Source organism: Hyalella azteca, unplaced genomic scaffold (genome assembly GCF_000764305.2).
Source record: "Hyalella azteca isolate HAZT.00-mixed unplaced genomic scaffold, Hazt_2.0.2 contig17242, whole genome shotgun sequence".
Classification (NCBI taxonomy): Eukaryota; Metazoa; Arthropoda; class Malacostraca; order Amphipoda; family Hyalellidae; genus Hyalella; species Hyalella azteca.
Window position 1 is genome coordinate 27,829 of NW_025947033.1, and position 27,828 is coordinate 55,656.

The following is a 27,828-nucleotide window of genomic DNA, read 5'->3' on the forward strand; positions in this document are numbered from 1 at the left end:
TATATAGAAATTTTACAGCTAGCTGAAGCTTTGGCCCGCAACTCACTGATTCAGATTAGGTACGCTTTACCAATTGGCTAACCCATGGAATCGAGATTTACTGTAAAACATATCATGCCTTTGATTTACTTTACATCCAACTTATATCATCACTTTTTTAATATTATATTTCATCCAACATACAAAAATGATGACATTGTACTTTGCACTTAGCAGTTCAAAGAGTTTTCGGGTCGATGAATTTCGATTATTAACTGACCAATATTTCTGAAACTTGATACGCAAAAGTAATATACTAATACAAGGAAATTTTCCTCGTATACATTTCTTGACAAATTAAGAGAAAACGCGTAATGCAAAAAATTTGAGTTTCGAACATTTTTCAACTTCATGTAGATCCATAGGTGAAGTCTTGGAAAAGCAGTATTATGAACAAACGCAAATGTCAGTCGACTCTCGAGAGTTTATTTAAATTTAGTTTCTGTTTTTTCAGTTTCCCACAAAATCCTAACGTTATACTCCATATTATATAAAAAATCAAACAAACATAAGTGTTCGGAATCAATTAATGTTTGTATAAATGATCGTGTGATATATTTATGTACCTTGCTGTTGTAGCTTCCGAATGGAAGGAGTTCATAACTTTATAGGCTGAAAATTTTAATTGTACAGAGGGAGCCAGACCATGATAAGCAACTCCAAAATTAGTTTAGTTTTAAAGTATTACTCTTCATTGCGTCCCTTGCTTTTTCAGAACTTTTTACTCGTATTGAGTGTATTTTACTTATTACTCGTATTGAGCTCTATAAATGAATAAAATAATATATACATGTTGTTCGAAGCAGAAAAGGAAAACACAAAATCACCTATCCTCTATATATACGCAGTGACTGGGTCATATATTTCCGCATAAAATCTTTTTTTCCCATTAATTTGGAGGTTTGGTCCTAAGCTGCTCGCCCTAAAGATATATTGGATTGATTCAGGCATCAAATTCAGTTGCTCGAGGAGTGAGTGAAATTCATTTTCACTTGCTTCACTTAGAATGAGGACTTAATCTCTATATTTTTGTACAGAACAAGTGCCGGTATCCTTTCGATAAAACATAACTCAAGCGAGTGCGTAAAAATATCTGCTAACTCAGGCAAGCAGTTGGACCTGAAGAATTCAAGGAATTTTGACCTCTCTCGCAAGGATACTCGTAAAACATAACGTTAAGGCATATCGGCCAACCCGATGGCCCTAATACTCTAATAAAATTAAATAAAAGCGTCTAGGATATGGAGTACCAATAATATTTTTGATCTTCGACGAAAAAAAAAACGAAAACAAAAAGAGTTATATTCTCTGATTGGGTATAATGCTCAGTAGTTAAAGTAAAAAATAAAACTTCGGATGAAAGGCTACCTGTTTCTTGGTTATGCCTCTTTTGAAACTTATGTTGCCCATTTTTGCATTAACAATAACTTATAAACATATAATATTTAGGCATATGTGTACCGATTGTTAGTAAATATGACTTTTTTCATGTTGAAACTGCCTTGCGTACAAACTGAGGCCCTCACAAACATAGGGTTGGCTGCATTAAGAAGGCATTCTTCACAGCTACAAATTGAGCTCAGAAAACGGAAAAATGACATTTTTGATCAAACCTCTTTCCTTATAGTTGAATGGAACAGGTAAAAAATATTCGTTTACAGTACTGCGGTTTTGTATAATTAGTTTAGGACTTAGGTAGGGCATAAAGAAAGGCTGTTTTTTGACAGCTTATTTACTGGTTGAATAATTTGACAAGTACGTGTTAATAACGTGTGAAAATACAATAAATTTTATTTTGATTACAATGCTCTAGGTCTAGGTCGTAACATGTAACGAAGTTGTATTGAAAATAGTTGTTCAATTAGGCAAAAGATTCAGGACGGGCAGCGAGTAAAGAGAAACTAAAAAGCTTTTGTTTAAAAGAGCGGTAAAAATAGTATTAGTATAAAATATTATTATAATATTAATACGATGACCATAAAATGCAATATCTTGAGTGGTCATAAGTTCAATAGATGACGTTTGCTTCTTTCCCTGACCTCCTATACCAGCAAGATTGAAGATGGAGGTCTAAATCCTCCACAACCACAATAATCCCCGGTACGTATCACTCAAGCATAAATGAATTTGCTGGAAGGTGTATTGAATTCATATCACACTCTATTAACACTTTTGCACGAATGATTAAAGATGCCTGTCAAAAATTTGACAGGCACGTGTGACTCACGTGTAACCACATACTTTAGTGAATCACGTAACTCACTTCATGCATACTCAGCTCTGACACGTGCTTTTGCCGTTCTGTTCGTTTTACTAGGAAGTTTTAGTGACGTCTTTGCTCTTCGGCGCCGTCCAGTTGTGATGACGGTGATCTTTGCACCGCAGCGATGCCCAGTTGTAGTGCAGGTGATCTTTGCACCGCGGGGCCGTCCAGTTGAAGAGCCGGTGATCTTTGCACCGCGGCGCTGCCCAGTTGAGGAGCCTGTGATCTTTGCACCGCGGCGCTGCCCAGTTGAGGAGCCTGTGATCTTTGCACCGCGGGGCCGTCCAATTGAGGAGCCTGTGATCTTTGCACCGCGGGGCCGTTTAGTTGAGGAGCCGGTGATCTTTGCACCGCGGGGCCGTCCAGTTGAGGAGCCTGTGATCTTTGCACCGCGGGGCCGTTCAGTTGAGGAGCCTGTGATCTTTGCACCGCAAGCCCTCTAGTTGTGGCGCCAGCAATCACAGCACCGAGGTGATGTTCAGTTCTATCGCCATGTGATTTTGTCACGGCGACGCCGTCCAGTTGTGGTGCAAGTGATCATTGCACCGCGGCCCCGTCCAGTTGTGGTGCCAGTGCTCTTTGCACCACGGTACCATCAAGTTGTGCCGCCAGAGATCTTTGCACTACGACGCCGTCCAGTTGTGGTGTCAGTGATCTTTGCACCGTGGCGCCGTCCTGTTGCAGCGCCAGTGATCGTTACGCCGCGAAAATAGATAAGTGGCTTTAAAACAGATTTTAAAGAAACATCATAATCATTAAAAGCCAGAAGTTTTAAAGTGTATTCTCGAATTCTGCGGAATTCAGGCCATAAATGACGCCATTGGCACAAGTGCGGTGCTTCGCTGACACCTGTGCTGCGGTGGCCCACCACTGCTCTCTATACCACGGCGCTCGCTCCTCATCGATAACAACAAGTTATTTATGTTCGTCTAGAACATTTCAGTCTCATCATATAATATAGTTTCGTTATTTAAACTTCATTCTAGGAAGATTAGTTGAATCCAAGCAGGATTCGTAGTCAGGGATTTAATGGCCTTTGGTTCAACCCAGATGGATATCCTCATCCATGTCAGCAGGCAATTCACAACATCCTTCTATATTACATCCAACACTTCTCAGATATTTTTTACCTGCGAATTTGTTCTCATATCGACCACAATAGCAAATTTGCAATTTGTAATTGGCCGAGTTTTCGCTCAAAGCAATTCTATGTAATTTGAACAAATTCAGGTTAATATTCATTCCAAGTCTAATAATGAGCATATATTGACGATCTTGTCTTTGGCGCAATAGCGCAGCATATAGTTCTTTTATGTAAGTGAATATTAATCGAGAGAAAAGATTATTCCAAGTAGCATTTTTGATGCCGTGAAAACACAAGTAGAACTATCGAGCAAATGATCTCACATATTGTTGAGGGAAAAGCTACGGACGTAATAAATGATTATTATTAAGTAAATATTTAAAAAGAGAACTGCAAGTCTTTCCTTCCTAAACCAGCTTGACATAAACCCTGGAATGCTCTCATTCTATTTAAAACGTATGACAAGTGGAAGTAGAGAGCGTATTGATCGAAGTAGCTGTTTACTTGTTAAAGTGAGGCGAAATCTAACATTATAAAGAGGAGCATAAAAATGGGAGGATATGTGGGTAAAATATGATAAAAGTAAGACAAAATGAGTGACAAATCAATTAAAATAATTTTATGAGGCACAAAAATGTTATGGATAATACTCTTTTCATTTTATTTCTCGAACATAATCGTTCGAATAATAATATAAAGATCGATTGCAAATTAATGATTAAAATTCCTAAAAATTTATCGACAGGCTTTAAAATTTACGTAGAATGTATGAGATACTTAAATACGCATAAAAATGTGGGACAATTATTACTATGTTCAATCATGATTGCTAGGTGGAGAGTCGAGGGTGAATGTGAGGAAGTCGGGGCTTATCACATTTTTTACACGCCGGGCTTTTTGCTCACGTAATTGGTGTTGTAAAGCTCGTCAGTGTAAAAAATAGGAGATGCGCCTTAGGCCTCTGGGATGATTCTAGGCGTTCTATTCAGGGCTGATGATTAGTGTTCAAAATTGGTGGTTCACGGCAGTGCTCCCCTCGATATGCCCGATAGTTCTACTTGTGCTTACTCTGCATCACAAATGCCGCTTCAAATAATCTGGAATTGCTCATTATTGAAGTTTGAATGAAATTTCACCTCAATATGTTCAAATTATTTAGAATTGCTTGGAGCGAAAGCTCCGCCAATTACACGTTACAACATATATTTGCTATTAGTGTGGTCAATATGAGAACAAATGCGCAAGTAATAATATGTGAGAAGAGTTGGACGTAACATAAAAGTATGTTCTGAATTGCCTGCTGACATGTTTGAGGATTCACTTTGGGTTGAACTGAAGGCTAGGAGAACCCTGTCAATGAATGGTGCTCGCATTCTATAAATCTTCCTAAAATGAAGTTGATATAAAGAAACTATGTTATATGATGAGACTGAAATTGTGCAAACGAACGGCTCTTTAACATTGGTGTGATCGATCGATGAGGAGCGAGCGCCGTGGTAGAGAGCTGTGGTGGACCGAACCAGCACAGGTGTCACGCAGCTCACAGGTGTCCCGCTGACATCACCCATGGCTTGCAGTTTACAAGATTCGGTTATATACTAAAAAATTATAGGCGTTTAATGGTATTGATGTTACTTTAAAATCAGTTTAAGAGAAGCGTCTGGGTCACAAATAGAAAATTTTGTCTATTCGGGTTTTTAACATCATTTAAAGTTCCAGAAGTTGCGAATCCAACCATACTAAATCCACGTTTGTACGTTCATATGTTCGTTCACACAGCCGTCGAAGCGTACGTAAAACCTATGCCTTCTTGATCGCAAATTACAGTTTTTTTGCTCTTTGCATGGAACACTTGCATGGAATTGTCATCTTAAAAATCAATCTCCACCGATGATTTTCGAGCTACAGCATTGAGAAATACAATATTCGATTTGTAAAGACCAGATCATCCGGTCATTTAAAAAATTTTTTTTTGTTTGGATTACTGATTGAAAAAATGGAAAAGACAAAATTGAAAATAATCTAAAAACACCATAAAATGAACATAACAAAATATGGAAAAAGTTACCGGAGGATCTATAGATACGGTCTCTTCGAATCGACTGCATGATATGTCTCTCGATGTTGTAGCTGGCTAATTGCACGAGAAAATTTTTTTTCGGAAAATTTACACGAATAAAAATGTCTTAGATTTCTGTTTTACATATGTGTACGAAGGTTCAAAATGATCCGTCAGTAACTTAAAAAGTTTTTCTTACCCAGACGCTCCCCAAAAGCCACATATCTATTTTTCGCTGGCAACTTGAATTCATTACTAATTAAATTGAAAATTTCACATTCCAGTTTTAATTTCATTGCTTTCTCTTTTCAACTTTAATTAACTCAACATATTGGTACTTGTTTCGGACGTATGAGAACTGAACATAATTACTTCTTAATTTTAAATTTTATGATTATAACATCGCAACTCTAATTTTTATTTGGTGTAAAACTTTCATTTCCAATGAGCAATTTAAATTAACGCTTGTTTATTTTAGATAAATATAAATTGCGATTTTCTATAAATAAATTGACAATAATGTAGGGCATCACCTCGGCAAGAGTATCCGATGCCCGTAGGCGACCAAGCGTCACAAGATGCGCAAAGGCGACCAGGCGTCACATGATGCCCATACGCTAGCACAAATTTTAAGGCCAATTTGTAATTTGTGCTAAGGCCAATTCGTAATTAAGTATGTGGCTAATTCTTTGCCACTCCCCCGCACTGATGTCTAATATGGCTTTCTGTCCCTCGTCGGTACTGAGCTGCAAAGCTCTGGTGCGGAGCAAGAAACTCAGCTGCATCGCGTTGTTCTGTCGGAGCTGTCGGCCCTCCGTTGTTGTCGCTTGTGTCCACACGTCGGTGTCCCGATAGTTGATTATATTGGCAGCCACCAGCACAGTTCGGATGTGCTTCAGTTGACTGATTAGTCCCATGGTCATGAGAAGAAATATACAGTGAGGATGATCATCTCTAGGTGGAGGCCTGCTAACAGAATTGTAAACAAGAAGGATAGAAAATTCCTGTTTGCAGTTTACATAAACAATCGAATTGTTAATATTTAAGGAATTTATCACTTTCTCAAATATCTTATTCTACAGTTTATATCAGCATTATCTTCTTTAACATTAAATTAATATAACAATTCGTTTCCAGAAGAGGCGCTTAACTCCTTGTAGAATATTGCAATTTAAATTACAACTAATTTCAGTTAAACTTAAATTTAAAAGAAGTGAATTACTTAAACACATTAATTTGCCAAATCAAAATGTTTGCCAGATAGTCATAACTGACTAGAAATTCTCGACCATAGTTTAATTTAATATGTTTCCCTGCCATCTCATCCAATTCTACTCATTCAGTTTCGTGGGTTTATTTTTAAGGCAATATTTTATTGCTTAAAATATGTTCCCGTGTTATCATTGCTACGCTGATACGTGTTGAATCTTGAATTGCTATGCAGGATCTACCCGACCTCAGTTCGCAATTCCGGTGTTCACAGCAAGTTAAACTCTTCTGCTTGATCTGACTCCAAAAGATCTTTATAAAATAATTATTCAGTCGTCAAGGATACAAAACTGATTTACACTAATTATTTTCTTTATCTTATTCAAATTTTTAAGCTTCCCGAAAGACCATCGAATTTATTATTGTCGTTTGAAACGTTAAAATTTTGCCATCGTGAACATCGATTTCGACTGGAAATAAGAGCTGCGGGCGGTAAACTAGCTACGAAAACGCGCTGCACTCGAAAAATTAGAACTCGCAAATAAATATTGGACTACCAAAATATCAAATATAAATTAGATACTACAAACTCCAAAATTACAACGGAATCAAAGCTCACAATACGTTTAATGAAGACAATGTCTTCATTATACGTGTTCATTCATTAATGTCTTCATCCCGTGTTACACGTGTTGCTTCGATGATACGTTCAATGGTGACAATATATTGCTGTATTATTATTACTTCCATGATACGTTTGTCAATTTTTTATTTATATTTTAATGCGTCGTCTATTTTCAGAAAAAAATAGTTTAAAAATTGACAAACATAATTGATTGTATCGGCAAAAATCTATATCAAAATTTTGGCTTCAACATTATCATTTCCAGGAACCATAGTTTATGTTTACCTTATTTTCAAATTTTTGAAAATTTCAAATTGTCTGCGATGTTTGGCGCTGATTTAAAATTGAGAGACAATTCTCATTAGATTAATTTTTCAATCAAATTTTCAAAAATTAAGATCTTAAATGAACAGTTTACTGAAAATAAAACATTGCTTATGCCGCTACGTCGATAATTCAAGTAGATAAGATAAGTCATCAACTTTGGTTAACTTAATATTTTAACTTGAACCGAAGACGCCGTTGTCTGGCACACGTGTAACAGGTGCGCTGGAGTGTACGTGTAACAGGTGCGCTGGAGTGTACGTGTAACAGGTTCGCTGGAGTGTACGTGTAACAGGTGCGCTGGAGTGTACGTGTAACAGGTGCGCTGGAGTGTACGTGTAACAGGTGCGCTGGAGTGTACGTGTAACAGGTGCGCTGGAGTGTACGTGTAACAGGTGCGCTGGAGTGTACGTGTAACAGGTGCGCTGGAGTGTACGTGTAACAGGTGCGCTGGAGTGTACGTGTAACAGGTGCGCTGGAGTGTACGTGTAACAGGTGCGCTGGAGTGTACGTGTAACAGGTGCGCTGGAGTGTACGTGTAACAGGTGCGCTGGAGTGTACGTGTAACAGGTGCGCTGGAGTGTACGTGTAACAGGTGCGCTGGAGTGTACGTGTAACAGGTGCGCTGGAGTGTACGTGTAACAGGTGCGCTGGAGTGTACGTGTAACAGGTGCGCTGGAGTGTACGTGTAACAGGTGCGCTGGAGTGTACGTGTAACAGGTGCGCTGGAGTGTACGTGTAACAGGTGCGCTGGAGTGTACGTGTAACAGGTGCGCTGGAGTGTACGTGTAACAGGTGCGCTGGAGTGTACGTGNGGGGAATAATACAGACCTGTCTCTTATACACATCTCTACATTTTACTGTAGCTGTAGCGGTAGCGCCCGTTACAATCTAGTGGGTGTAGCGGTAGCGGTAGCGCCCGCTACATTTAGAGCATGTAGCGGTAGCGGTAGCGCCCGCTACATTTAGAGCATGTAGCGGTAGCGGTAGCGCCCGCTACATTTAGAGCATGTAGCGGTAGCGGTAGCGCCGCTACATTTCCAAGTAGCGCTGCCAAGCTCTGGATATGAGCACAGGGATGTCCAAGTGTTGTTGGGGTCATCGACACACCATCTCAGCCTACATGATCGCATAGGGTCATTTTCACTGATAGTCTTTAATTAAAATCACTTTATTGCGCAATCCGTTTCAGTATATACAATCCACTGTAATATACACATTCACGTGCTGGCCAAATGAGAAGATGACCAAGTCTCGAGTTTGAGTCTCTGGTTCGAGGCATTCCTAAAAGAGTAAAATGAACAATAATTATACTTCTAACTAGTAAATAAAGTAATACATATACAAATCAAATGTTGGAACACAAATATATATACATCGATTCTGATCAATCCACATGTAGTATATTAATAATAAGCGAAAGGACCTATAAACACACTACGCACCTCCGCTTCGGGCTTCACACCGCACAATAATTGAGCAGCAACTTACATCTTCCGCATTCCAACTTCCGTAAAGTCTAAACTAAAATGGCATTGAACAACTTCACAAGGATTAATGTATTCGGAGTAAAATAACACGTAAGATGTAAAATATGAACGTACCCCAACAGTGTTATTTACTGTTTCATGATATTCTATCTCATCTCATCCTAACGCAAAGTCGGAAAACTGTGTGCCGCATCATTGAATCCGGTTAAACGCTCCTGAATGATCATGATATATTGTGAAATATTAGCAGTCTTGCTCCATTATAATGTGTCTTTGTTTTTTTCTTAAAATGATTCTCTAGCTTACTGCACAATCAACGTGATTGTGCGAATTAATCTAATTGCCTATGATTTATGAATCAATTACTATTTTAAATTTTCTTTTGTGTAACTTAACCAGGCAGTTAGTACTGTATAATCCTGAGCGGAATTTTTCCTTGACAAAATATTTCCATGTTGCCGCCTAGATAGAAATTTGAATAATCCTAAAGCGTCTTAAATTGCTCAGTCTGAACTAACGTTCAGAAGAATTACCCTTATGACTAATATAAGTTATGTTTTCTTACAGTACTCTGTTTTGCAGAACACGTCATATGAAGATGGACTCAATATAAGAAGTACAGTAAGACTAAGAACATCTGTTTTTCATTGACCAACCCATCTGCGGCCTCTGGCAATGAGGCCACGACAACCCCTCACCCAGCAGAAGGCGACAGTATTCAGTCCTCTTTGGAGAAGCAGTGACCCAGTTCGAAATTCTCGCAGTCATTGCGGCCGTTCGTCGCAGAGACGTTCGCAAACGCGCAAATCTAGGCCGTTGTTGCCTACTTCACCTCGCGCCCAAGCAGTCTAGCGATGATATGGCCTCATCTGCCACGAACAGCGCGAGGCCTCGGTCGGCAAAAGCTGCTGCAGGCAACCGGCCGCACCTCTGCCGCGGCCTACGTCGAATATGCCGGCGGTAACGGTTCAAGCTTTGAGGAGGCAGGGAGAGGAAGGGGGTGAAGGGTGAGGACGGCGGAGGTATATTGAAAGAACCTTCTAGGCATGAATCTCCATATGGAGCTTTTACCGGAAGAAGCTGATTGAATTATTCACTTATTTAATTTCTCTAAAATTATGAGGTTTACATGATTTTTTATTTTCTACATTTTTTTTCGACAGTTCTATTCTATTCTATACTACAGCGAATACATGTCGCCAGTATTTGTGGAACTAGTTCCATCCAGTATTGTGTGTATTCAGTTTATTGACATAAATTCGATGAAAAACGCGAAATCGGTATATAATCTGAAAGTAAATATAATATAAATTTACAAAATAATAAAAATACTAAATGAACGCAAACGGTAACTGCCAGGCTACTGGGCATGCGCGACAGCGAACACTGCAGCGCATGCGCAGTGGTCTAACTAGTCTCCGCTCTATACAGTGGTGTGGCCGGGAAGTACCTAGAATGTACGTGTGGTGCAGTGCACACGACCCGAATTCGGTTAATTTTAGATAAATATTGGAAGTAAGGAACAGATAAAACGTCAAAATGTAATGTATTTACATTTTCATCCGGTTTAAGATCTCATGCGCAACTATCAAGGGGAAATTTTGGTTACTGCAAGAGTGCAAGTCATGAAACATTGCTTCTCGTTGAAGGATTCATCTCCAACCTAACTTACTGTATTGCTATCGAAAGGCACGCTTGCCTATTGAATCTGTTGTCAATCCACTCAATTCTAGTTAAACGTTATGATTATGTTCTAAAATGAACTTTTTGTCTCGGAGTTATGTATAAATGTGCCACCGTAAAAGTNGAAATTCACGTTCGGCCACCTCTGGCCTGCGGGAATTTTGCGCAACGGTCCCGCCAATCGCGGCAACCACCTTCGCGATAGCGCGGAAGCTGGCAGTGGCTGCCGGCCTGGTCGCTCGCGGTAGGACAGACTGACTGCGGCAGCAGGCCCTTTCCAGGCCGACAAGCGCTGCCACAATATTGCGCTGCTGTGGACATTCCTGCGCTGTTGACCACCCTGGCGTTGCGCTGGGGCGAGCGTTGGCGCAGGCAAGTTCACCCGCGGCTGGCTTCCAGACTGCGGCGATTTCTGACTCGGGAGTGTATCCTGAAAACAATTACTGAGTAGTTGGGACGTCAGGTGTTGAGACTCAAGAGAAGAGATGCTTTGGAGTCGGTAAAAATCACAACTTGATGATTTTTTAGCTCAATCCAATCGAGTGCCATTTTCAAAGCCTTGAATATGGCAAATAATTATGCACCCATCACCGTAAGGCTTGGGGACAGCAACCAGGCAGTAGCAACGGAAAGCTGGGGAATGTAGACACCTGCCGAGAATGTTGACCTAGCCTCTACGGGATCCATCAGTCTAGATTGGGAGGTGTCCAGGGTAATACTTGCCCATTCTATAAGCAATTATGGTTGAGATGAAGTCATCACCACGGATCAGAGTTAGGCCACTACTGGGGTCATAGCATATCTGGTTTTGAAGCAAGACCCTGGGAGGAATTGGTGAGAATGCAGAGGTTCTCACCTATTGAGGCATAGTAGTTCCAATGGACCGAAACAAAAAGAGTGTATGAGCAGCTAAGGGCAGTGAGTTGTTCTGGGCACCATTGGGGTCGAGTCGCAGCAGGCCTGGTATTTTGGCTTGCGTAGGAGAGTAAGCATAACGAAGACTCCACTTCCTGAAGCGGAGGCGGAGACGAAGTGGTGGTAGGGAGCAATCTGCCTCCAAGGATATAATTGGCGATCTACGGCGGGAACCCGGTACGAGGCGGAGTGCACTAATTAATTTGTACACTATCAGTACACTGTTTGTACAGCTCACTTTCGACGCTGCTGCCATGCTCCAGTTTGCTGCGTATAAATGCCACATAGACACGCCTTAATGGGTGACTAGAAACACCCCACTTTAGGGCGCTCAGAGCCCGGAGTACATTCAGGCGCTTCTGGCAGTCTGCACGAACTGCTGACACATGAAAAGCAAAGTCTAATTTTGTGCAATCAAAGATCAAGCGTTTTACCCCTAATACTTGCTTCTCCTGGGAGAAGGTGATAGGTCGTCCACACATTTGGAGGACAATCTGTGGAGAGGTGTGACTGACTACTGGAGTATAATTGATGTGCACTTGTCAGGGTTTCCAGCAGGTATTGTCCCAGCCAATGAATTACCGCTATGCGTCTTTTCTGAGAGGTTTTCCCAGCCTGAATTAATATTCCCTATCCTGAGGTCTGCACTTCTTGTAACCACGACATCAGAATGCCCAAAGTTCCAAAAATTTTTATTTCAACAAGCATAGCCACTACTCAAAGCACTACGTGGATCTTGCAGATCAATAATTCGAGTGGGCAAGCAGCAAGGTTTGCTATTCTGTCAGCAATTTCATTACCAACTACCAAGAATCTGGCTATGACCACGGATCCAGCACATCGCCCCTCTATTGGAGCCCCTTGGTTCGCACCAATTTCAGAATTTGAAAGACAATCCTCCAATAAGAGCCGCCAGAAATGGAACTGTGGAAGAAATCTACTGCAGTACTGCACTCCCCGTAAATCAGACAAGATCAGAACTGGCTTACTCTGTAGAGACACTTCCATGGAGGCAAGCTGCATGGTCTAGTGTATAGCAAAAAGTTCAGCACCACATTGAGTTACTGGAGAACGGTGTGCATTGGATTCAGCAGCCAACCAGTGGCTAGCTGGATTGATGGCACATATGGGCCAGCAGAGACAGATCTTGTGGCAGCCAGTGAACCATCAATATAGATCTGTAGCTGTTGAAGATAATACTGTTTCCAGAAGCCTTGAAAGAAATGCTGTGTAATTTGAGGTAGCATTGAATTGACTGCAAGTTTAAAGATGAAGCGCGCCACACGTGAGTCGTCTCCGAGTTCGATGTACGGTTGGGCGTTCTTAATTAACCACGTCCAGTGAAATCTCACTCCTCGAATCTTCCTCAATTAGTCTTTAAGCAAAGTTTTCATTTATCAAAATAAGTATAAATGAAATTAAAATATCATATCAAACAAGCCGAAGATGATATGGAAGGTTTAACTGATTAAAAATGATACGAGAGCTGTTTTTGGATAATTGTCCTACCTTCGTAGCAGGTTTACGAGAGGCAACGACGGGCGTTCGCCCAACGCCGCGATGTCGGCTCATACGAAACACAGCCCTTGTAAGCATATAACTCGACAAAGGCGTCTTGAAGGAACATAGAAATATATTAGAAATTACTTACCATTGTTGATCACTTACCATTAGCATGTGTGCAAAGTTTACGGCTATCGCTAAATAATAATTGTGGTTCTACGAGTTAGTGACGTCGCACTGCGGATGAGTGGCCCGCTGATTGTCGTGCGCTTCATCGACGAGGTTGACAAAAATGTCTCGAATGCTAAGACCAACCGTTTTTAGCGTTTCTGCAAAATTTCTTAATTCACGTGAACGTGCTTACTTTAGCAATACATAAAGGGGAAATCTTTCTGTAACTTTGTTAAGTTTTTTTATCAGTAATACACAAAGTCATTTGTTTTTACGTTAAAATTCCTGACACGTCTCAGACGTTATCTCATGTTAAAGCCTCAATTGCTTGCACCTACACGACAAAAATATTTCCTAATTTAACAAAATCCGCGACATTGAATCTGCCACAAAATAGTGTCCTCCGATTCATTATTTTAAGAAATGAAGGGAATGTTTGCACATTAAATTCCGAAAAATTCGACTAAAACGAATTCTGCATTTTTGTTGACGAAATTACCTCACTTTCAATAAAAGAAACAAGTATTTCACGGTGTTCTCATCCGGAGAAGCTAGAATAAAGACTAGTTTTAGACCGAAGACCGAGATTAAGATTGGTAACAAGAGGCTTTCGCTATATCAAGTAGTCAAGGACATCGCGAAAAATAATGAACTAAAATTTTTAGGTTATCGCTCGTTGGGTGAACTACCGAGGCCCATAAGCTGCGGCGAACTTATAAACCTATAGCGGGATAAAATGACTTCAAGGTCAGAAATAAGTATCCATTGTATTTAAAGGCTCAAATAAATAAAAGACTAAGGCACGAAAGTTGAACTTTAATCCGTGTTGCTCCGCAATGCGAGCCAAGTACTCACAATTACTGAAAGAAGTACCAAGTTCAAATTTGCCTGTAACTTATAATACTTGATCAATTGCAATGTAACTCTTCACAATTTTTGCAGAAATTAAACGAGAAACTGTGATAAACACTCGTTGAGAGTGAACTAAATTACCACAAGTAAGAATGATTATCTGTTATCGGTCAACTTGTTATTTAAGAAATTGTATAGAAAGGATGCCTGCTTCTGAACAAAATAAATTACCTATGGGTTACGAGAAAAAATCTTTAAACTGCACCAATTGAATTTCTCCAGTACTTATAGCGAGTCCTTTTGACGATAATTGCACAGAGAATTAACGAAGTAACCTCTGGCGGCAAACGAAGATAACTTCACAAAAGCCCAACCTAACGCATCAATGACCAAGGTTATCATGATAATAAAAAGCTTAAGAGCCATCTTCAAAATCAGATATTGTTTTCACAACACACGCTTTACGCCTTCATCAGCGACCGATGTCTTCATTACAAAAGTATCACGGCCTTCATCAATAATCGATGACCTTAAACACTAACAACTAAGCAAATATCGGGCCAGGTTACGCAGGATATCACCTCACAAGTTATGCCTGCGTTGGCCTACTACAACGTCAAGAAAAAACAGGAATTCCACTTGAGCGAACAACGAAAAGATCTTCACCAAGAAAGGTTCGGCCCCAACGACGTGCCTGACCTGGCCCAAACTAAACACGACACAAAAAAGAGAATTAAAAAAATATTCAAGCAAGAGGGGGAATTAAAAAAGTAATTGAAGTAAATAAAAAGTAATCTAAATAAAAAAAGTAATTAAATGAACGTGATTAAAGCCACGCTTTTCCGATCAACTCGAACGAACTAATTCATCAAAATGAGGAACAAAGAATTTCCACTGAAGAATAAAGCTCTCTTGGTCTAGAGTTATACACGACGACGGGCTTCACCGCAGCCTCGTGCAGAGCGCCGAAGACAACTTATTTCTGCGAAATCATCGCCACAGTCTGGGGAAGACCGATGAGGTAATGTGCAGACAAGGCAACCCTCAACATCTCCCTGCAGCCGTAGTCCGCTGCCAGGTCCTCCACCACCATCCCCCAGCGGTCCACGGCCAGGTCCTCCACCACCATCCCCCAGTAGTCCGCTGCCAGGTCCTCCACCACCATCCCCCAGCAGCCCGCTGCCAGGTCCTCCACCACCATCCCCCAGCGGTCCACGGCCAGGTCCTCCACCACCATCCCCCAGTAGTCCGCTGCCAGGTCCTCCACCACCATCCCCCAGCAGTCCACGGCCAGGTCCTCCATCACCATCCCCAGTAGTCCACGGCCAGGTCCTCCACCACCATCCCCCAGCGGTCCACGGCCAGGTCCTCCACCACCATCCCCCAGCGGTCCACGGCCAGGTCCTCCACCACCATCCCCCAGTAGTCCGCTGCCAGGTCCTCCACCACCATCCCCCAGCAGTCCACGGCCAGGTCCTCCATCACCATCCCCAGTAGTCCACGGCCAGGTCCTCCATCACCATCCCCAGCAGTCCACGGCCAGGTCCTCCATCACCATCCCCNAGATCGGGTTCCAAAGGCCGGATCCATTGTGAATCAAGTCACGAAAAGTTCAAGAATCGGCAACAGGCCATGGGCCTATTTCTTCAACGCCGACACTTCTATTCTATTCTATAACTACTACAAGACCTCGGCACCTATTTTGAGACTAAGGCAAGACTAATACATGACCTCTGCACCTATTTTGAGACTATTACAAGACCTCTGCACCTATTTTGAGACTTGCAAGGCTATTATAAGACCTCTGCACCTATTTTGAGACTATTACAAGACCTCTGCACCTATTTTGAGACTATTACAAGACCTCGGCACCTATTTTGAGACTTGCAAGGCTATTATAATACCTCTGCACCTATTTTGAAACTATTACAAGACCTCTGCACCTATTTTGAGACTATTGCACGACTATTACAAGACCTCTGCACCTATTTTGAGACATTTTCACGACTATTACAAGACCTCTGCACCTATTTTCAGACTATTACAAGACATCGGCACCTATTTTGAGACTATTAAAAGACTATTAAAAGACCTCTGCACAGGGTTGGTAATGATAAAATCATGTGATTAAATCACTTGATTTTTTATAAAAAAGCATGATTTTTCTCATTTTTTTTTATTTTTATTATATATTTTAATATATTGAGTGGCAGTCTTTAATTTATTTGAGGTATTGTTATTCATGGTTTAGTATGAATGTACTATGAATGACAAATTGGTATATAAACTTGTTGCCTTTAGTGTGTATTAGGTTCCTATAAATTGAATGTTTTTGGTACAGAGGCATCAAGTGTTGCAATACATTGTACATAGCTAGCAGCTTAGCTAATTCTTATAAGGCCATAAGTAGTCATTAACTATTCAACTATTTGATACAGGGTGGGGCAGAACCGATTGAGCAGTTTTGAGGCAAAATAAAAGAGTAATGGAGGTAACATACCATTTAAAATACTTTATGTTTTGAAAACAATAGCAGGAAGATGGTGTCTGTTAGCTGCATAACACTGTTGGAGTCATTCTCGGAAGTTTCCTACAGCACATTCACACATATGGCGAGGTATGGCCATAACCTCTGCTGCAATAATCCGTTCCTTTAGCTGTGGTAGGGTGTGAGGGCAACTTTTGAACACCCTTTCTTTTAGATGTCCCTAAAGAAAGCAATCGCAAATGCTCAAATCAGGTGACCTCGCAGGCCACTGTAAATCACCCCTCAGACACCAGACATCAGGGAAACATGCGTTTGAAAACATGGAGTGACATTTGGGCTGTGTGAGCTGTAGCCCCATTCTGCTGGAACCACACGTCTCCCAATGCTTCATTTTCATGAATGTTTTCCATCCTGGGCTGCAATAAATTTTGCAACATTGCAGCATAGCGATCGGAATTCATTGTCACAGTTACTCCCTCCTCCGAGAACGACTCCAACAGTGTGTTGCAGCTAACAGCCACCATCTTCCAGATATTTTTTTCAAAACATAAGTATTCTAAATGGTATGCTATGCTAACCTCTAGAAAATTAAACTTTTTTCTTTATGTACCTCCATTACTCTTTATTTTGCCTCAAACTGCTCAATCAGTTCTGCCCCACCTAGTATATTGAGAGGTTGAGGTTGTATTAACTTTTTAGTCAATTAGAAAGATTTTTCACCCTAATACAAGTATTATAATTAAAATATTTAATTTCAATCTTTAAATATGTGAATTTAAAACTAGAAACAAAACAATTACAATTATAAAACTATATATAAAATAATTAAATGCAGCGAATGGAAATAAAATGTTTAAATTATGCACATGTTTATTTCAAACAGTGTTAGTTTTTCTCTTAACTTAAGTCCAGTTTCAAGTCGTTTGAAGTTTGTTTGCTTATCGTTGAAGAGGGCCGCAGAACATGAGCTATATTATACAGTAGAATCATTCATTTACAACTGTACCTTTATGTATGTCATGTTTTATTTCATTATCTTTTTAGTGTCATGTGCATCTTATTAATCTTGTATCTTGTTCCCCTTGGTGTAAAATTTAAGCAGAGTAAAAGTTAATGAGAAGAGATTCTTGCAAGTCCATATGTTATGCACTTTTGTTAGTCTGCACCCTTGGTTGCTGAATTGGAAGTTCACTGGTCACACCCGATTTTTTCTGACCTTCAAAAGCCTGCTTATGACGCCTTAATGCATGATTTGATCTACACCTCTGCTTGCTAATCCCATCCTGATGCTCCATTTTGGTGAGTAGTTCATTTCATCTCAATAAAATGTCACCATGCTTATATTTGTCTTTGCCGAGCTCTTAACAAATGTTTTCCAGTTATTCATGACTGTTTATAAAGAATGACAGATGGTTTTCACTGGTTCTCATGTTAATCCTGTCCTTTTATTGCACAATTTTCATTTTGCTTTCTTGAACCATGTTGTGTGACCCTTTAATAACTTACTTTCTGCAACACCTTCCATGCATTGATGACTTTGTGTGTGACAAAACAGTTTAAACATCCTCCTGATGTCAGTATTTCTAGAAGTCTAGTTCTTATGAACGCATTTATTTGACGTTTAGGAGCGGTTGGTGTGGAGCTACAGTATTCTTGATGAGAACCTAAGATCGCTCGACCAACTCCTGGCCATCAAGAAAGAAGATAATACATTCCACCTATGAACCAAAATTTGATTTGGATACCAACTTGAAGTTGATGAGCCTTGCGCTTTTCCTAGATACTTTGAATCCAGACATATGTGACTTAGTGTAATTTTCTAGTTGTTTCTAGGAGTATATATACTGATTAGGATGCTAGTGTGACTAGGAGTATAGGAGTATATTTAATGACTTGTGCGACTTAGTAGGACCAGTTGTCTTTCATAATCCACTCATGAATGCCCCATACATCAGTGAGGGAATCATGTTGTTATCTCAAGAGTAGTTGAAACTTTAGTCTGACTAGCTAATAAACCAGAAGTGCGAAATTAGGATTTGCAGATTTAATTCTAGAACTGCATAACTGTTGTTTTTTCTTGCTTTACTTCCATTAATGTTCAACATTTAGGTATTGTGTGACCTAGTCCGCTTATGCATTCCTGTGCTTGGCACCTATTTGTTTCTATTTGCTAGCCACATACCATTTGCTATCAAAGTGCTCTAGGCCCTAGATAAACATTACCCAGTTAAAATTTTGAGCCGAGACCGGCGCCGGGTTTAGCCGGGCAGGTCGCGCTTTAGCAGGATGGAGCCGTGAAACAATAACCGGCCATCTATCCCTAAAACTGCGCTGCGCCATGGCTGATATAGAGACAAAATTCTAGCAGCTCGGCAGGGCCGGAACTCTGCGCTGTTTTAGCGCTGGAACTTGGGATTGTCCGGCAGGGAGCTGTGCAGAGCAGCTAGCAGGCCGTGTATGGGGGGGTTTTGAGAGAGGGAGGAGGGGTAGGGGTTGGAAACAGTGACGAGAGAATGAACTTCATCCTCCATCTAGTTCATTCGCATAGCACGATATTTTGGGCCAATTTCCGGTGCCATTTGTGATATTTATTTCACGTCAGTATTTTAATACTTCGAATTACGTAAGAATTTTATATGCTCTTCCAGTTTTAACACTCTAACAGAAACGTTGAAGGTCATTCACGCTTTGCTAAAGCAAGATCTCAATCAGTTTATCATGAGAAAGTTTTCTAACATGGATATACAGAAAACGCGTTAATAACAGTAAATGTTGAAGCAAAGAAAATACCGAGGTCTCCGAAACGTTTTCATTGAAGATTTGGTGAATTTATTTGGCGCTTTCTTTGCATTAAAACTCTTGGAGAACTTGCGATTTCAGTAGACTAATGATTTGCGTACGTTGTTAATTTTCCTATCAAACTATCGCATGATATGAAGCTAATGCAATAAGATAAATTACTGAACAAATTTAGCTCTAATACTCACTTACATCTAACTGACGGGATCATACGAATGGCTACTTTGTTGATTTTTTAAAATTAGTGCATTATGAATAATATCTATCAAGTTCAACCACAAATATAGCTATTCCCCGATCATGGCAAGTCATTTGTTCCGTATTATAGTTAAGTAGTTCATAGAGCCTAGGCTGGCAAGGTGTTCGCGCGGTCAACTGGTACAGGCTTGAACTACGACGCGGAGAACCTGCGTTCGAATCCCGGAGCTTCAGTCGACGTTTGCAGATAGTTCATAGCTCTGCCAGAGCCGCCCCAGAGCAGGCGTTGGGCAGGTTTGAGCAGGCGGTGCTCAGTAAGGGCTGCGTGACGGCAGGACAGAGCACAACTGGGCAGGTACTCAGAAGCTAATTAGCGCTGATACGCGGCTGGCGATATCGTCTCTAAAGCGGACATTTCTGCTCTATCGCTGCTCTGTCGCGTCTCTACGCCGGCTCTGCAGCCGGCGACGGCCTGCTTTATTCCCTGCCCTAAATTTTAACTGGGTAGCTCTCCCAACAGCCCAGGAAATGGTAAGATGGCTACAACCCTTTGGGCATACTTCCTGCCATAAGGTAAGAGTGATGGTGCTGAGTGCAGTGTGGAGTGAGTGTGGTGTGCCTGGGTGTGGTATGTGAGTGTGTGTGACTTGGTCCACAAGCCACTCAGCCTTGATCTCCATCCTTCCACCAGTGGTCAAGTTCTGCCTTGCCAACTATCACTCCTTGGCTTGTACCTGAAGCCTGGGACGGTTACTACTTGATTTATGATTACTACTTGATTACTACTACTACTAGGGATGGTTACAACTTGATTTATGGTTGTTAAAACCATAGTTGGCCTTGCTAATGTTTGAGTAAGACATTATTATCTGGCAGCAGAAGCTGTTAATAACTATTTTTCCCTTTGTCACTTTTCTATTATCTTGTAGTTACCTGAAACTAAAATGCTGAGAGGCCACAGTGGTCCACTCATTAGAGCACTTTACCCAGACCCAGTGGGCTGAACTGACACAACTGCTAGTGTTTGATTTAGACTAGGTACCATTCATTTATTGTTGTATCTGCCATTTTGTGTTTTGTTAGTGGTAAATTGTTCAGTGTTTTCCATGTTTCATGCCTTCCTGAATGTGACTCCTTCTGACCACATTCAGTATTTGTTCCATGACCAAGGACTCAAGAGTTACAGTCTCGCATATTTGTGCGGGCTTACCGGGAACCGCTACATCATTCAGTTTATGTTTAGTATTGGTTTATTGGTCTGAATTAAATGGGAACAGTGCAGTCAGTCACTCAGTCACTACTAGTAGGTGTGTTTAGAGGGTAGAGTCTGGTAGATTTATAGGACATAAAACTAGTAGATCTATTGATAGTGCTGTGCACTGTGCTATCAGCTACCTATCTCGGTATCTGTTGTGTAACTCTTCAATGTTTAGAAGATCTGCATTCCTGAAGTGTTTTTGTATATTGAAGCCAGTTAAATGGTCATATTTAGCTTGTTACCTTGCTCCATACAAACTTTACAAAGCTAATGAATAGACTTATCAATAATTGTTTACCCAAAAATCCCAAAGTGGTAAACATCACCTTGGCCTGTTGGTCTTTATTGAAGGCAATAAGTGCCCTTTTTAGCCATCCATTAGGATCCATATACTGTTATTGTTAGTAGGCTAATTGCTACATAAAATATAACCTTTCAAAAAGACAAAAAACTGACAAAAATAAAAAATCATGATAAAATAAAAAAAAAATCATTGATTTTTTATAAAAAAAAACAAAAAAATCACCAACTATGCCTCTGCACCTATTTGAGACTATTAAAAGACCTCTGCACCTATTTTTGAGACTATTACAAGACCTCTGCACATATTATGAGACTATTACAAGACCTCTGCACCTATTTTCGAGTAAGAACAAAAACTCAGAAGCTGGCTTATTCCGAGTTGATTCAGTGATCACATTTGTCAGTTAGTAGGCATTTCAAGCAGTAATTTCTATGCAACATTTCGTTACATTCAAGCCAGTTAATGAGCATGAATAGGTGTCTCAACAATGAGGATAATTGCCATATGCTTGTTTCAAAATGTTTCACAAGTTGCTAAATTTATATCAGGACTCTATTTTTCATCTTAGTTCAAGATTAATACAAAATTTGTAATGCCATTCACTCAGCACTATCAACCTAATTTTTTTCAGCAAGAATCATTTCACAGATTTTGTACCACCAAATATTATATTTATAACAAACTGCTTATGGAAATGAGCAAAACATTTCCTAGAGCCTTCAAGTGCTTTGAAAAATAGCAAACTTACCAATTGGTTCCTTAAGTTCAGAACAGCGCTCTACGTCTCTGAGGCTGGCAAGGCGAACACCAACACGGCGAGGTGCACACTTCCCAGTGTTGATGTGTGCCAGGATTTGGTCAGGAGTGCCATACAGGTCCATGAGATGGTCTCTGTAAACAGAGATAAAGAGAGAATTAGAGAATATCACCAGTTGAAAACTATAATGGCAAATATTTTATCAATAAATATTTTAATTTTGATTTCCAACATTTATGCATTCAAGGCAGGGCAAAAAGTATCAATAACTTCAATTACCCAAATTCTGTGATAATAGCTCCTATATCTTCATCCATCGGGCTATATGACGTTCTCCAGAATGAGGCCATAGGCATCAGGCATATATTACTGACTTTTTGTGCAAGGCCAGAAATAACATTTCGCAGTTCAGAGATGGGTGTCATGTGTGTTGATACCACCATGAGGCGCTTCGGCATCCTCTTGTGCAACAAGCTTGCAATAGCTCGCTCTCCATCAGCATGATCAGTGATGGTCCACAATGTGCCATCCTGCATGAGCTCAAGCGGAGTGTTTTGTATCTGTTAATAGTTTACATATGAATGATATTCATCAGTCAAATTCTCTATTATTGAGTTAATAAAATAATAAACCAAATGCATTTTTTGAGCAAAACAATATGACAATTGTGGTAGGTATTTATAAGTCTTGAGTGATTTACTGATTACATGCATATTACAGATTAACTGGCTCATGATCAGTCTCTTGGCTAAGATACCGGTACATAAGATTTCATGGTTTTCGATACCACATCAGAATACTACCAAGTTTTGAATACAATCAGTATCGCAGATTAACCCTTATTATATATCTTAGTATTTCTCAGGCAAGAAGTTTGATTGCTAAACTTAGAAGAGAAAGTTTCTGATTTGTCACAGCAACAAGTCAATTCAATCAGATATTGGATCCAATCCAAGCTAAGCCACTCACCCCCCTCAGCAAATTACAGGTCTGGGTTGCAGAATCCAGCAGCCTTTTGATTCCAGGTAACATCATATTTCCTGAAGGTTCTGATATCAGACGATGTAGAATTTCCTCACATTTGACATTTTTCTTGCCAACACCAGAGGCCAAGTCGTCCCAAGCCTTGAGATCATCACTGGTTGACATTATTTGGTAATGAAGAGAACCATCCCATCTCGCCACATCAGTCTTCAGATTCATGATATCATCCATCAAAGTCAAAGTACCACTAGATACCCGAGCAATTTCCTTTAGTCGCTGAATTTTTTCCATCAGCAAGGCTCGTATTTTGGCCTTTATGTCCACATTAGCATTCTGGAGGTCATCTAACACCTCTATTTTGTGTTTGCCATGTAAGCCTCTTGTGCATGTAAAACAGACAAGTTCAATGCAGTTTACGCATAGGTAATCCAGATGCCTCTCGTGTTGAGAGCAGAGATGCTCTGACTCTGGGGATCGTTTCCTTTTACATGCCTCATTATTTGCAATCAACAAGGGAATCAACAAGGAAGGTTATTAATCTTGAAGGAAGGTTATTTGAGGGAATCAACATGTAGTTAACCAACAATTCATTAGCAGGCTTATCAATTTTCTTTCTGCATTTAGGACAGATCTTGGTTCCAGAAATTTTAAGTAAGCTTGAAATGCAGGAGAAACAAAATGTATGACCACAAGTCAAGCAAAGTGGCTTGTGGTCTTTTGAGTCAAAATCTTCATCGCAAACTTCACATGCCAGCATTGCAGTGGCCATTTCAAATAAAGGGGAGTATTAATTTTGTTATTCAAATGAATACCTAACATTCAATTAAACTACGTACACTGTTAGAGAAATTTTGACTTCTTCTATACAAATTTCCAAGTTTACATTTGATGCAACATCATGAATTATTGAAAATCTGAAAATGTCAATATAATAAATGCGAAATAATATATTAATGGGACTGTTTTCTTAAATTTCCTATGCCTTCATCTATAAGAATAAAAGAGTGACCAATTCCCTGGGTTATTAAGAAAATATTTTAAATAGTATGGACACCAATGGTTCATACTTTTTAAATATTTGGACGTACCCAGCTTTGACCTTTCCATTTTTGCAGGTTTGTGTAGTTACTACATTTAATGTCTAACATAAAATTCAAGAACCTACAGATTAATGGGAGTACTGAAGAAATGTTATAATATAAATAAAAAAATAAAAACTGATTCTATATTCAATAATTTAAATCCTTTTCCCTTTTTATTAAATCATTTCACTTATTGTTCCAGAATTTTTCTCCATTTTTGAAAAATTTCCTACTCACGATAAATGTATTTTGCTAAGCATTTATTTCACCATTATCATCATCCTATTTGATTCTACCTTAAGCAGTATAATATATTTCTTGAGCTATATCAATATTTCAACACAAATACATGTACATCAAACTGGCTTATGTTGAAAATACTTGCAAAGGGATGGAAGTGCAGCCCTGATAAGTGCAGTTGAATTTCTATTGCTCAGCTTTACATCAAGAAATATTCAAATTATGATTTATCGCAGTTGCCTGAGGGCATCAGGATAGTTTTTTCTCCAACTCAGAGAACACATTTTTTTGTTTTAATTTTGTTACCTAATTCATAAATTTTAAATATTATTCCTGAAGAGTTATGGTGCATGAGTTAGTGAATGTTCATGAATGAGCTATTGTGCAAAATTTTCATGTGAATGTGAGTGTTTTGTGTGGGACTGAGAAAGGAACTGTAGCCCCTGATATGATGAGGCATTTGGAGACAGATGAATGATGGAATGAGAAGAGTGAGAGTAATGACATTAGTTACAAGAGAACATGTGAGGAATGGTATGAGGCAATTATGGGTTTGTTGGAAATGTTAATATTGGCTGTGATTGATAATACAGAACAATGTTTAGACTGTAGATGCTTGGAGCAATGTGATGGCAAGACCATTGTTTCAGTGAATGTGATGACAAGAATACTGTCTCAGTGAATGTGATGGTAAGAATATTGTATCAGTGAATATCTATTAGATATTACAAAATAATATTCTAACTTAAGCTCATGCTAATATTTTCTAAGTAAAATACCTAGGGTCAAACATGGGACATTGATATAATTTCCTGTAATCGAGCAACATGTGTACATGTAAATATAAAATTCCACCATAAATTTTTGTCAACAAATTCAATTGAAAAAAAAATAAACTGCAGAAGTTGTCCAGAACGAAAGACCTTGCAACCCATCAGTGGGCCGCACTTAACATGTTAAGAACAAAGTTGTCTCATAAGCTCATGCAGTTACCCATCGAAAATTGGCTCTTACATGGTCCTCTGGGACAACAAATTAATTATTTGAATTCAAGATTTGGTAATGTTTACAGATCAAAAAGGTCTTAAAGACTACCAATCCAAACTGCCCAAATATATTGGTCCATATAATTGATATGGCAATTTTTTAATTAATCCTAGTATTACATGGACAAGTTTATTATTTCCCACTTTTTTAGTTAAATAATCGTAAAAAAACTCATCAATCCCAGTAGTTTGGAATATTGAGCAAAATGTCCAATTACTTGAATCATGTTTCTTCAATTAAGAGGAAAGGCAAGTACCTATATAAATAATATATGTTATAGTGCATGTATCAGGCACCAATGATGCTGAAAGGCACCAATATCAGGCCATTTGAGCTGAAAATGTGAAGATCGATTTTATAAATTAGGTATCAAAACACTGTAAGAAGAGAAAAACTGCACAGAGCATTCAATGTAGAGCAGGTTGAGATCAATTTCACTGATAAAAAGAATGAGTTAAACTTTAATATTTTGTATATATGATATCACCAATGATGTTGATATTTAGTGATGTACTTTTGAGACATTATTATTACCTTTATGACTCCTCTTGCTTTAATTTTCAGGTGAATATTTGACAAAATGGTTTGAAATAAGGACAGTCCTTTGAGCAAAATATCATAGCTAGAAGACCCATTAAACACTTGAAACAAAATGACCTTTTGATTAGTAAAATGTTGGCTTTATCTAGTTTGAATTCCTCACCTACAGGGTCTGCTATATTTTTGGCAGCGGATGTTTCCTATATAAAATAAATTGGTTTCTAGGAGACTTTTCTTATATAATGAAGTTTAATATCATCTATTAATTCATCTATTTTATATTGCAGAAGTCGAAGGTGTCTAAATTTACTATTACTTATGGCAGTAGATAGAAATGCAATTTTAACCCTTCATGAAAAGGGCAAGAGTAATTCAGTCATAGCAAAAAAGCTCCAAATTTGTCGTGAAACTGTGTGGAAGGTGGTAAAAAAATTCAAGGAAACTGGTGAAACATGCAATCGACCTGGTCAAGGAAGGAAACGAAGTGTCCAAACAAAACAATTGGTTAAAAACACCAGGGAAAAGTTGAGGAAAAACCCCCGTCGCTCAGCTGCAAAATTGGCTGCAAAAGCAGGAGTCAGTCAGAATCAATGCATAGAGTCCTCAAAGATGACCTCAAAACCTCCCCTTACAAGATGCAAACAAGGCATGAACTAACAGACCGTCATGAACGAATGAGGCTCGAAAGATGCCAGCAAATTCTGGATCTCATTGAGGATGGCACCCTGCCCTACTTGGTGTTCAGTGACGAGAAAAAATTTGACATTGAACAAAGAGTTTACCATCAAAACGACAGATTTCGGAGTCGAGATGGATCTGTGGCAACCAGAACAGCAATACGACATAAAAATCCCATGTCTGTGATGGTTTGGGCCACGGTAACCCTCGCTGGGAGGTCCCCATTCATTTTTGTCACCTCAGGAGTGAAATTGAAGTCAGCAATACATTTCGGACATTTTGGAAGCTGTGTTGTTACCTTGGGCCCGTAAACACTTCAACGGCTCACCATGGAGTTTTCAGTAAGACTTTGCTCCATCACAAGGCTCAAACATGACCCAAAATTGGATTCAGGGTCACATCCCAGCGTTCATTAGCAAAAATGAATGGCCCTCGAGAAGCCCTGATTTGAATCCTCTCGACTTTTCTGTGTGGGCTATTTTAGAGAGTAGGGTCTGCAGAACACCTCATGATTCTTGAAGTCTAAATTGACACGAGAATGGGACTTGATCTCTCAAGAAATGCTGCGTGTCTCCTGTGAAGCTTTCATGCGTAGATTGGAGGCCGTCATTAAAAATAAGGATGGTCATATTGAATAAATATGTCTAAGAATTGTTTAGGTAATTCTCGGCTACTAGCTCATCCAATAAAAAAACAATGCACCTGTGTGTTTCATTGAGAAATAACAAAAAACATGCATTGCCATAAATATGGCAGACCCTGTAATACAAATCTATCCAGTTGATAATTCAATTTAATAGAAAGATCAATATTTTGGAAGTAGATAGTCTTGGACATTTGTTTTATGTTTACATTACATAAAATCCTACTACAATTTGGTGCCTGGACCTATGACAAGCCACTAAGTACATAAATATTTTGCTTCTCAAATGCATGTAATTATTAACCATTTATACCAATTATACATTAACTGCTTCTTCTAATAGATCACTAAACCCAGAACTTTTTGAAAAAAAATGACTAGGGAGTTGAACTCAGGATTTTTTCAGGAAATGTTTGATGGAGCTTTGTCGACTTATATATGTATTCTGAAACTTCAATATGCCATGCACTCTCTGATGAGTGATCCTGATACAGATTCCCCCAATGGCATACAGTTCATGGTGGAGCTGGACCTACAAAACATAACTTAGCTTATCACACCTTTCATGTAAGCTCAAGCTTATGGTGGAATAA